The following is a 13,086-nucleotide window of genomic DNA, read 5'->3' as shown; positions in this document are numbered from 1 at the left end:
AACAACAAGGTGTACACAAAGCAAGTAGTGTTTGATAATTAAAAGACAAAGCTTTTAAAAGTCTGCCAAATAATGTCATCGCAGAAAGACACTGAGCAACCAAGCAATTCGAGTCAAAGGGGAAGTTGTAAACCTCTACCATTTGTGTTTATGGAGAAATTCTTGTGATGAAGCCATATCCCAAAAATGAGCTCCCGCTGGGCCAAGTGAACATTAGAACTGACTGTATTCGTATATAGTATTGATGATGAGATTGCAAAAGGCATATAGGGTACTGTTCTCCAGAGCTCAGGATCAGTTAGCAACTAGCCATCTTGCCAAAGGAGTGACTCTGACAATGAGTCAGAAGTTTCTCTTACCTGTTCTCCAACCTCACTTGACTCTCTACTGTTGGCTTAACTCCAAGACATAGAAGATACACAACAGAATCTTTTGAAATTTCTAAAACTCTAAATACATTCTTGTACAGTAGAAGGAAGGAAGGAAGGAAGGAAGGAAGGAAGGAAGGAAGGAAGGAAGGAAGGAAGAAAGGAAGGAAGGAAGGAAGGAAGGAAGGAAGGAAGGAAGGAAGGAAGGAAGGAAGATAAAAAGTCATACTTTTAAGAGTTAAGGGTGCAGCTTGCTACTAGAGCATGCATTTAATATGTGGAAAGCCCTTGGCTTGTTCCCAGCAACAGATCAAATTTTCTGTTTCTCTGGAATGTGTAAAGATAGAGCTCTCTAGCATCTGAAAGTGTGTCCCAAAAGAGAATGAATGGTTAATGGTGTTTCACTTCCTAACTTGTCTGGAGACATCGAGGATATTTGGCCAAGACTTAGTTAAAGAGGGAAAGCCTTTGATTCTATCGATATGACTGTAACAGTGAAGGTCTCTAGCGGGCCCAAGCAGAGCAAACATGGTACCAACAGCTTTTTCTGTTTACCATTCTCTCTCCTTTCCTAACAGTAGATTACATTCCTAAAGTTAGGCCCCAAGGTTTCCTTATTTCACCACTGATTGACTCTGAAACAAAACATCAAAGTCCAATAATCAAAAGTCATTGTTTACCTAATATATCCACTCAGGACTTACCAACTTGCCCTAGCACAGAATCCCTTTTTTCTCTTTAACAACCAACTTCTGTCGGGTTACTTACCTCAACTCTTAGTTGTCGGTAACAGTAACTGGGACCCAGTGTCACCCTTGCCCTCTAACCCTTAGCTATCATACACGAGTGCATCTCCATCCATATTTACCAGGCCAGTGTCCAGATCAGCAGTGACTGCTGGGAGCTCTACTGCCTGGAACATGGCATCCAGCCTGATGGCCAGATAGCAAGTGACAAGACCTTTGGGGGAGGAGACGGTTCCTTCAACACTTTCCTCAGTGAGACAGGGACTGCCAAGCATGTTCTCTGGGCAGTGTTTGTAAACCTGGAACCTACAGGTATTAATGAAGTTCACACTGGTACCTACCCTGAACAGTTCATCACAGGCAAGGAAGATACTGCTAATAACTATACCCTTGGCCACTACATCACTAGCAAGAAGATCATTGACTTTGTCTTGGACAGAATTTGCTAAGTGGCTGACCAATGCACCAGTCTTTAGGACTTCTTGGTTTTCCACAGCTTTGGTGGGGGAACTGGCTCTGGGTTCACTTCCCTGCTGATGGAATGGCTCTCTGTTGATGATGGAAAGAAGTCCAAGCTAGAATTATCCATTTACCCAGGCCCCAGGCCTACAATTCTATCCTCACCATCCATAACCACCCTGGAGCACTCTGATTGTGCCTTCATGGTAGAAAACGAGGCCCTCTATGACATCTATCATAGAAACATCAACATTGAGCACCCAACCTACACTAAGCTTAACCACCCTATTAGCCAGATTGTGTCTTCCATCATTGTTTTTCCCAGACTTCATGGGGGCAAGAGTGTTGATTTGACAGAATTTCAGACCAACCTGGTGCCTACCCTATCATCCACTTCCCTGTGTCCACTTATGCCCATGTCATCTCTGCTGAGAAAAGCCTACGATGAGCTTTCTGTAGCAGAGATCAATGCATGCCTTTGAGCCAGCCAACCAGATGATGAAATGGTAAATACATGGTTTGCTGCCTGTTATACCGTGCTGATGTGGTTCCCAAAGACGTCAATGCTGCTATTGCCACCATCAAGACCAAGTGCAGCATCCAGCTTGTGGAGTGGTGCCCTGCTGGCTTTAAGGTTGGCATTTATTACCAGCCTCCCATTATGGTAGCTGGTGGTGACCTGGCCAAGGTGCAGAGAGCTGTGTGCATGCTGAGCCATTGCTGAAGCCTGGTCTCACCAAGATCACAAGTTTGATCTGATGTATGCCAAGTGTGCCTTTGTATACTGGTATGTGGGTGAGGGCATGGAGGAGGTGGGGTTCTCTGAGGACCATGAGGACATGGCTGGCCTAGAGAAAGATTATGATGAGGATGCTGTGGATTCTACTGAAGGTGAGGGTGAGGAAGAAGGAGAGGAATACTAGTCCATCCTCCAGTCCCTGTATCATGCCAAACTCGGACCATCAGCTCCAGCATTAGCTGCAGGCATTGATTCTTCTGTGTCATTTCCATGTCTACTCCATGTGTAAGTTTTCCATGATGTCTCAAAGTAAAAGCTTTAAGAAAAGGGAAAAATACTGACTCCTGCAAAAAAACAAACAAACAAACAAACACACCTGCTTGGTGTCTGGGTGTGTCCTGTACTGACACTGAGGGGCCAACCCGACCCCAATCCCTTCAGTCAACCTTCAAATTGATTGAGCTCACGTAGAGCACACTTCTACCAAGGCTGGATGTGGCAGCCTGTGCTTCATACCCCACACCCTGTTGTTTTCATTCCAGCTGTTTCAGGTGCCATCAAAACAGTTCCATTGAGTATTTAACTTGAGGTCCTACCTACATTTTCTGAAACTCTTTTTGCTTTTAAATTGTGTGGTGTGGTGTGGTGTGTGTGTGTGTGTGTGTGTGTGTGTGTGTGTGTGTGTGTGCATGTGGAGGGCAAAGGTCAACTTGCAGGAGTTAGCTCTCCCCTCCTGCCTTGGAGGTCTTAGGGATGGAAGTCAGGTCATCAGGCTTGGCAGAAAGTACCTTTACCTACAGAGCCATCATCATCACCAGCCCATCTTTATTTGTCTTCAGTTTATTCTAAGTTTAGCTTGATGTTCTTGTGTGGCATTGGCAACTCTTCCCATTACATTAATAATTTATTTCATAAGATCTGACTGGTCTTTCCCGGGACCTTTTCCTTCCTCCCTTCCTTTCTTCCTTCCTTCCTTTCTCACTTAGGCTTTACCCACATTTTCACTTGGATTTTGTTTTTGTTTTTGTTTTTTTGTTTGTTTGTTTGATGAGTTGATTGTTTTTTGAGACAGGGTTTTTCTGTGTAGCCCTGGCTGTCCTGGAACTCACTCTGTAGACCAGGTTGGCCTCAAACTCAGAAATTCGACTGTCTCTGCCTCCCAAGTGCTGGGATTAAAGGCATGAGCCACCACTGCCCCCACTTCACTTGTTTATATACTTATGTATTTACTGTTTATACACTACAAGTTAAGATCTTCATATGAAAAAGATATGCATTTTTTGTCTGAGTTTAGGTCACCTTAATTAATATAATACTTTCCAGATCTATCCAAATACTTTTCATAGCCTGCAGATTCCACTAATAGAAAATAAATATGATGGACAGTCGGGGAGCTCCTCACTGTGAGACAATCACAGAAAACACTGAGAATATCCTGGAGAAGACAAAATCCAAACTCAGTAAGTAGCAACAAAGTCTGAAAGTTGCCTGTTCCCGAAATTCTAATCATCCCAGCCAGGCTGTGTCCTTAAAGTTAATGAATTGACCACAGGCACATACGTCATGCCTCTAAGTTGCTTGCGTTCCTGCTCATGGGTAGTGTTTGCTCGCTCCGGGTTGTATATATTAGTGCTGTTTGCAGATAGGTGTGTGGTAGAAAGAGCAAACATCTGAATGTTCATACCACTTCCTGGTTCCTTGTCGATCCTTCACAAGGAAATGAGTTTTTAATTTATTTATTCTTTGCCTTGAGAGTACAGATTCACCTTGAGGGAGTCCTGCTTCAAAGCCGGCAAGATTAGTGAGCTTAGGACGGTGAACTAGCACCGTGAAGTCAGCATTTGCAGGACCTGGAAGAGAGCAAAAGAGAATGCTTACTAACTGCGCAACCTAGTCCTGACCCAACACGAGAAAGACTGTCTAACCAGCCTCACGGGCTCCGTCCTGGCTTCTCTCGGGAGAGGAATGTTTCTGGTGAGTGTTTACAAGATTCCAGTACTTTCTTTGCCTCGGAATGAAACTTTTCTTTTTTACTCATTCATGTTGACTGTTAAGATGTTTCCCTTATCCAGATACAAGAGCCTATTGCTTGTGCCTTCCTGGATGGTTTCCTCCTGAATATTTTAGCTGTAAAAGAAATATGGCTCAAAATGAAGGAGGCGAGTGCATGCTTTGTTAGAAATGCCTCCTGGAAGGACTTTCCTTCTCCTTTGCTAAGTTTCTCTTGCTCTTCCTGATTTTTCTTCCCCCAAGTTAGAGAATATGTATTTTTATTTAAGTCATGAGCAGTTAGGCAAAGTAAACTGAACCACAAACCTTTATTCAGTGCTTATGAATAAATAAGGCCCTTCTTATTTCAATATTACAGTAAAATCAAATAAATGGTAGCATTCCTTTTTGAATATGTCTGTTACCTTTTATAACAAACAGCTAGTAAACATTATTTTTTTTCTTCATATTCAACCTAGAAATTTTAGGGAAGATGCGAAGGCATGCACGTGTCTCCAAGATTAAAACTGACATATCAGATTTGTACACTATGTGATAAGTGTGGAAATTTTGTTTGCATCAGAACAGAGTGGAAAAAAATATATTTTTAACATTTTTTAAAGGCCCTTTGGGAAGAAATACTTAAAGTAAAATATCTCTGTGTGTGTGTGTGTGTGTGTGTGTGTGTGTGTGTGTGTTCACTGATAATGCTATTTTTTGCTACCTAGAAGTCTAGCCTTGGGTCAGTTATTTAGGCCTTCAGTAGTAATGCCTTTGTGTTCCCAATATTTCATTTTGAAAATTATTTAAGCATGGAAAAAATGAGATGACTGCACCAAGACTGTGGTTAGCACAATGCCACGCTAGCTGCCTCGCCTGCTGTCTCCATCTGTCTAGCCGTGCATCCATCACTTTATTGTGCTTATTTCTCTGATGTATTATAAAGTTAACAACCTCAGGAAACTTCAGTCTGAGTATTGATGAAGGGAGGTATATCACTAGAGTTCATCGCATTACCTTTCTCCTGGAATAAAAGTTCCTGCCCACTGGCATTAGAAAGGAGACATGGTGAGGGGGGTCTAGAAGGAGTTTCAAGGAGTGGAGAGGTATGATCAAAACATCCATAAAATTCTCAAAGAAGAAATTGTTAAAGGCCCTTCAAAAACTTCATGACTAGTCAGGCATAGTGGTATACACCTTTAATCCTAACACTCAGAAGGCCACGATCGGTAGTTTTCTAGGAGTTTGAGGCCAACCTGGTGTATATAGTAATACCCTCCCCTTCCCCAAAAGCAACTCACATCCATTTTAATGCACAAACATTTAATGTAGCAATTGGTGTTTTGACCAATGTAATACAAACTTGTGTCAAGATATAGAATGTCACTCTCACTCTGTGTCTAGAAAGTTCTTCACTTTCCTATCTAGTCAGTCATTGCTCATTCCCTAATGGCAAACACTGTTTTCTTCACTATATTGTACACACACACACACACACACACACACACACACACACAGTGTTTTAAAGACTTATGTTGTATCAGTATTTATTTCTTTTTTATTGTTGAATGGTATTGCATTATGTGAATACATGACAGTCTGTATGTGAATTTTCTGGCTGATAGGCACCTGAGTATAATTCAGTTTTGGCTATTGTGAATAGCCTGTTATGAATCTATGAAATGAATGCATATGAATCTATGTATTTCTCTGGATGTGTTTTCAGCCTCTTGTGCAAATATATAGGAATAGAATTGCTAGGCTCTAAGGTAACTGTCATTTTGATTATACAAGACACTTTGCATAATTTTAGCACCCTCAAAAACATTGAGGGTGCTAAGCACAGTAGCACACATCTTTTTTTTAAATTTTTTTTAAATTTACTTACATTTCAAGTGTTATCCCTTTACTCAGTTTGCCTCCTCCCAGAAGCCCCCTATCCCATTCCCCTCCCCCTGCTTCTATGAGGGTGTTCCTCTACCCACCCACCCACTCCCACCTCTCAGCCCTGGATTTCCCTACACTGGGGCATCCATCAAGCCTTCACAGGACCAAGGACCTCTCCTCCCATTGATGCCTGACAAGGCTGTTCTCTGAGTAACACATATCTTTAATCAGGCAGGCTAATCTCTGTGAGTTTAAAGCCAGCCTAGCCTGGTCTGCAGTGAGATTCACACTAGCCATGGCTACATAGTTAGGCCCTAAATAATAATAATAGTAATAATAATAACTAGTAATTGGAGTTCAGGACACAGTATAAGTAGAATACTCTCATCACTAAAACTACTACAAAAAAGTAAACAAGCAATTTCATCTTAGAAGCTACAGGTAACAAAAAGAATGGTTTAATGAATTTCTCTCCTTCACATAATTCCACATTAAGTCCATCATTAAACCCATCATTACCATGAAACAATTACGTGCAATCTACTTTTGAACTTCAGCAGGGCTTACTTATCACATCGATTTACAAAGCTAGGATGCCCTTTGGAATTTAGTAATCTAGTCTTAACACACTGATATGCACACTGAGAGGAGTCATGGGTAATTTTCATACCTGTATAATCTGTAACTACAAGGAGGTGGGTCAGTACAGACTCTGTCAGCCAGCAGTGCCAAGTACAGGAGGCAGGCTGCACATCAAACTCAAGACTCAAGTAAATAAGATGTCTATTCCTTTGCTTTGGCTCTGTCCCCCAACCTCCAACCCCATGAACCATTTCCACGGTTTTAGAAAGTAGTGTCTATAAGAGAAACAAAAATACAGCCCTCCTTCAGACCCTGCACAGCTCCTGACTGTCGGAGAGTTGGACACAGGTCAGGAAGTCATGAGATGAGAGACTCAGAAGCACTCAGGAGGCAGAGAAGCAAGTAGATCTCTGTGACATTGAAGCCAGCTAGGTCTACACAGCAAATTACAAGCCAGCCAGGTCTACACAGTGAGACCTGGGCTCAAAAGAAAAAAAAAAAAAAAAAAAAAGCTTAGGGCACTCCAACATCAACCTGGACTCTGGAATCCCGGTCTAATGTCCTAAATAAACAGTGCTTCTGTATTGGGTGTGGTCCTGCACTCCTCCTGTCTTTAACAGTCTGATTCCTGTGAGATACCTGAATGAATACCTAATCTCATTAAAATGACTAAACACATACTTTTAACAACCCTTAAAGAGAGCCAGGCCCAGTAGTCCACAAAGTTTAAAGTCAACCTGCCTCAAAACAAACAAATAAAAAGTTCCCAGGAGCTAGAAGCAGGAGGATCAGAAGGTGTACTGGCTGGTTTTGTGTGTCAACTTGACACAAGCTGTAGTTATCACAGAGAAAGGAGCTTCAGTTGGGGAAGTGCCTCCATGAGATCCAGCTGTAAGGCATTTTCTCAATTAGTGATCAAGGGGGGAGGGCCCCTTGTGGGTGGTGCCATCCCTGGGATGGTAGTCTTGGGTTCTATAAGAGAGCAGGCTGAGCAAGCCAGGGGAAGCAAGCCAGTAAGTAACATCCCTCCATGGCTTCTGCATCAGCTCCTGCTTCCTGACCTGCTTGAGTTCCAGTCCTGACTTCCTTTGGTGATGAACAGCAGGATGGAAGTGTAAGCCGAATAAATCCTTTCCTCCCCAACTGCTTCTTGGTCATGATGTTTGTGCAGGAATAGAAACCCTGACTAAGACAAATTGGTACCAGCATAGTGGGGTATGCCTGTGACAACCTGACTATGTTTTGGGGAGGACTATGGAAGGACTTTGGAACTTTGGGCCAAAAGATCCATTCGGTGTTAAGAGCTCTGTCGAATGTTGTGTAGGAGCTTGGAAGATAATGTTGAGAACAGTGCAGGAGATGGAGGCCTGGCTTGTGAAATTTCAGAGGGAAGATTAAAGACTCTTTTCAGGGCCATTGCTATTTGGATTGTGAAGATTCTGTGGTTCTGGTTAGCTGGGACTGAAGAATCGGCTGTGATTAACAAGGTACCAGAACTATTAAAGCAAAAAATTTGCATTACTGGGACTATTGATGCTGGTTAGCTGGAGCTAAGAAATTAGCAGTGATTGAGAAGAGACCAGCATCATTGAGGTGATATCTTCGGGAAAGTGTTTTCTGAGAGCACAGAGGCTATGTTCCAGAGATAGCCAAGGTTGTACCTTGTGCTGTGGCTGGACTTGGTAATGTGTAAGAGTTACCCAGGTGGTACTGGTTTTGAAGGCATGAAGGGGTCATGCAGAGCAGCTGAGGCTCTGCACTGTGAGAGGCCATGGAAGGCCATTGGTGAAGGTGCAGCCTCAGTTGCAATTGATGGCCCAGGACTGAAGGGATCATGGAAAGGAGATGAGGCTTGGCACCATGAAGAGAGCCGATGAGAGGCTATTGGTGAAGCCTAGTTACAGTGGAAGACAGCAGCGCTTTGGAGATGCCAGTACCATGAGATGACCACCAAGAACAGCAGCAGTAGTGGAGTACAGGCAGCTGGAGCCTAGAAGACAAGGTGTGTGCTACAAAGGGCATAGCTGGAGGAGCCCAGAAGATCGTGAGTTGGATCCCAGACATTGGACGGTTGGAGATTGATTTTGCTTTTGATTGTGACTGTGCCCTGATATTTTTCCCTCTTGAAGAAAGTTTTTTAGTGAAGCCCACAGTTGAGAGACTTTGAATTTTAAAATACTTTGAATTTTATAAGATATTGGATATTTTAAGATGATTGAACTTTTAATATGTAAAGACTGTGGAACTTTTAAAGTTATTTAGCTCTTGGGGATGAATAAGAAAGTAAGGGTTGAGGCTTAATAGTGATGTGTTTGTGTGTCAAGTTGACAAGGGGTCAATTGTACTGGCTGGTTTTGTGTGTCAACTTGACACAAGCTGTAGTTATCACAGAGAAAGGAGCTTCAGTTGGGGAAGTGCCTCCATGAGATCCAGCTGTGGGGCATTTTCTCAATTAGTGATCAAGGGGGAAGGGTCCCTTGTCGGTGGTACCATCCCTGGGCTGGTAGTCTTGGGTTCTATAAGAGAGCAGGCTGAGCAAGCCAGGGGAAGCAAGCCAGTAAGTAACATCCCTCCATGGCCTCTGCATCAGCTCTGCTCCCTGACCCACTTGAGTTCCAGTCCTGACTTCCTTTGGTGATGAACAGCAGCATGGAAGTGTAAGCCGAATAAACCCTTTCCTCCCCAACTGCTTCTTGGTCATGATGTTTGTGAAGGAATAGAAACCCTGACTAAGACAGAAGGCCAAGGTCATTATATATATATATATATATATATATATATATATAAGTCCAAGGCTAGCCTGGGCTATAGGATAAAAAGCATTTCTTCATGTGTGGCCTACAATTCACCTCAATCCTGTCAGACTAAAGAGCACAGGGGCTGCTAGGCTCTGGAGAGAGATGATTCTACCCTGCCAAAAGAATGACTGACTGCTCTGAGGGTTGGAGAGATGGCTCAGTGGCTAAGAGCACTCACTGTTCTTCCAAATGTCCTGAGTTCAATTTCCTGCATTCACAGTTCACAATTGTCTGACACCATCTTCTAGTATGCAGATATATATGCAAACAAAAAAATATATAAATAATGTATAATGTGTACGATAGTAATAACTTATTATATAATATACTACTGGTTATATATACTATTAACATTATATATACAATATATTATTTATATATTTAATATTTTTTAAATGAGCACTCTGAAAAGTTTGTAAAAGGGCAATTCTGCAGATCCCTGCTTTCATGCTCAAGACTGAGTTCCAATGACTCTAAGTTAAAAAAGCCCACGGAGAGCAATTACTTTTCGTTACAGAAGCATTCTGATGATTTCCCTTAAGGTATGACTGGTACCTAGAGTTAAAGGGGTTTAGAAAAAGAAAAGCAACGTTACCCTTCCCAGCATGAACCTGAGTACAGTGAGTGTACACCTAGGAAGAAAGCCATGAAGATCTAGGAATGCATACCTTGGAGAATTGCAAGCTGCTGAGACTTCTTTCAACAGAATAAATGTCTACTGCCTGAAGACTTTTGTGAGAACAGCCAATGAGAAGCACAAAACGCTTGCCTGATTTTTAATTCTTCCAAGTTTTTATTTGCCAAGATTCTCCAACAATTGTTCCATCTCTTATAACTATAAATAATTTGAAAAGGCAGGTTTAAAACAAACAAAAAAAAAGAACAGCAACAACAACAAACAAAACTATAATAACAATGTAGGAATTAATAATAAACTGAAAATCAGCCAAGTATGGCAGCACAAGCTTTGAATCCAATTATTCAGGGTCACTCAATTATAAGCCAGCCAGAGCTACATATGGAGACTGTCTCAAAAAAAAAAAAAAAAGTATTAGTAAGTAAATAAACTGAAAGTCAGTATACTCTGTAAAGGTTTTGCTAGGCAAAGTGGCACAGGCCTGGAATCCAAGTACTTAAGAGTCAGAGGCAGGAGGATGGCAAGTTCGACAGGCATGCATGTAAATCTGTAAATCAGCACTTGGAAAAAATGTGTGTGTGTGTGTCTGTCTGTGTGTGTATGTGTGTGTGTGTGTCTGTCCGTGTATGTCTGTGTGTGTCTGTGTACCTGTGTGTGTCTGTGTCTATGTGTGTGTCTGTGTCTGTGTATGTGTGTGTGTGTGTGTCTGTATCTGTGTCTGTGAGTCTGTGTGTGTCTGTGTGTGTGTGTGTGTGTGTGTGTGTGTGTCTCCATGCACATACGAATGGGTACCACAAAGTCTAGAAGAGGGAATTGGATCCCCTGTTGAGAGCATATCACTCGAAGGTCCTTGTGCCCACAGATCTCCAGAGAAATCAGGAATGTCCCTCCAGACTGACAGTGTGTTTGAGGACAACCTGGTATACAGTATGAGATCCTGTCTCAGTAAATAATAATAATAACAATAATGATGATGATGACAATAATAATAATATAAAATATTGGAATAAAACACAATATGTACACGGGTGAGAATACTTTTTTTTTCATTCTTACTTTATTTTGGAGACAGGGCCTCACAATGTAGCCCTGGCTAGCCTGTAACTCAATATATAGACCAGGCTAGTCTCAAACTCATAGAAATCTTTCTGCCTGTCTCTCCAGTCTAGGACTAAAAGTGTGTATCACCAAAACCATCCTGTCACTTTTAAAATGACCATGTAGGGGGCTGGAGAGATGACACAGTTCTTAGAACAGCTCGCAGCTCTCTCAGAGAACCTGAGTTCAGTTTCTAGCACGACTGCCTATGACTCTAACTCCAGGAGATCTGACTCCCTCTCTCAGCCTCCTAGGACAGTCACAGCCGCGTGCACGTACAAACAGACGCACACATACACATAAAATAGAATGTGTCTTTAAAATCAAGTAAGCCGGGCTGGAGAGATGGCTCAGTGTTTAAGAGCCATCTCACTGCTCTTCCAGAGGTCCCGAGTTCAATTCCCAACAACCACATGGTGGCTCACAACCATCTGTAATGGGATCTGATGCCCTCTTCTGGTGTGTCTGAAGAGAGTGACAGTGTACTCACATACATAAAATAATAAATAAATCTTTAAAAACTGTAATTTAAAAAAAATTCCAAGCCTAAAATCCAGTAAGCAGAGCTGAAGTTTCCTCGGTGATTAAGAATACCTGTTGCAAGCCAGGCGTGGTGTCACATGTCTTTAATCCCAGCACTCGGGAGGCAGAGGAAGGCGGATTTCTGAGTTCAAGGCCAGCCTGGTCTACAAAGTGAGTTCCAGGACAGCCAGGACTATACAGAGAAACCCTGTCTTGTAAAACCAAAAAAAGAAAAAGGAAAAGAAAAAGAAAAAGAAAAAGAAAAAGAAAAAGAAAAAGAATACCTGTTGCTCTTGTAGAAGACCTACTTTGGTTTTAGAACCCCTGTCAGGTTCTAAAACCAAATATTACATACATATTACAAATACATATAATTACAAATACAAAATCACAAATATATGTAATTTCAGCTCTAGGGGACTGTGGGGGTCCCTGCACACATCAATGCAGGCAGTGATCCAAAAAGAGATAAGAATGAAAACTCAGTACAGACTGACTTTCCTCACCCTGGATCAAACTAGGGAGTCTAATGCCAAGTGGTTTATTCACAATGTACTTAAGCCTAGTATAATTGGGAGGTGAGGAGTGGGGAGTCCCTGGTGTAAACCAATCACTGGTCCTAAGGAGTCCAATTACACTGAAACTCAACTCACAGAACATGGCATTTCTTCCAAGAAGGCGGGTTCTTGAGATATGCTCTCTGTACAGGCTTAAGTGCCTTAGAGTCTGGTCTGATCTCAGTTGTACAGATACAGAATAGCCTCTAGCTATAAGAATCATTTGGATGACCAGGTTTCTCAGGTCCTAATGTGGGAGCTTGCTATGGCCCGGTCCAACAGATAACACGGATGCCAAGCTAGTAATCACCTCCACTTCTCAGTTTTCAGGGTGGAAGAATAGGGTTTTCATCTTTCTCACTGGAAGGACAAGCCTGGGCGCTTAACATTCCTCACTTCTCTGGAGATCTGTGGGCACAAGGATCTGTGTGTGCTATGCTCACAACAGGGGATCCAATGCCATCTTCTGGACTCTGTGGACCTCATGGAGACACAGACATATATATACATTCGTGTGTGCATAGAGATGCACACACACACTAATTCGTTAATTAATCAATCAAGTAGACTAAATGTGACAGCACACTTATTGTCCTAGCACTCAGAAGGCAGAGGCCAAAAGATCAGGAATTCAAGTCAATCCTGGACTTGGTTTTATAGTAGGCTCAGAGCCAGCCTGAGCTATATAACAAACTGTCTCAAGA

The 13,086-nt window shown here is 42.2% G+C and overlaps 1 protein-coding gene and 1 pseudogene across 1 annotated transcript in view; both read left to right on the top strand.

The window, feature by feature from the left end:
* Window positions 1,178-2,639, top strand: Gm7619 (predicted gene 7619; annotated as a pseudogene).
* Window positions 3,965-13,086, top strand: part of Smim31 (small integral membrane protein 31) — a 43,951-nt gene continuing 34,829 nt past the window's right edge. Inside the window, exon 1 of the mRNA NM_001352886.1 lies at window positions 3,965-4,286. The gene's annotated coding sequence lies outside the window, so the exon portion shown is untranslated. The remainder of the gene's footprint in view (window positions 4,287-13,086) is intronic.

Source organism: Mus musculus, chromosome 8, assembly GCF_000001635.26.
Source record: "Mus musculus strain C57BL/6J chromosome 8, GRCm38.p6 C57BL/6J".
NCBI classification, from domain to species: domain Eukaryota; kingdom Metazoa; phylum Chordata; class Mammalia; order Rodentia; family Muridae; genus Mus; species Mus musculus.
This window is presented reverse-complemented; position numbering and strand designations above follow the sequence as displayed.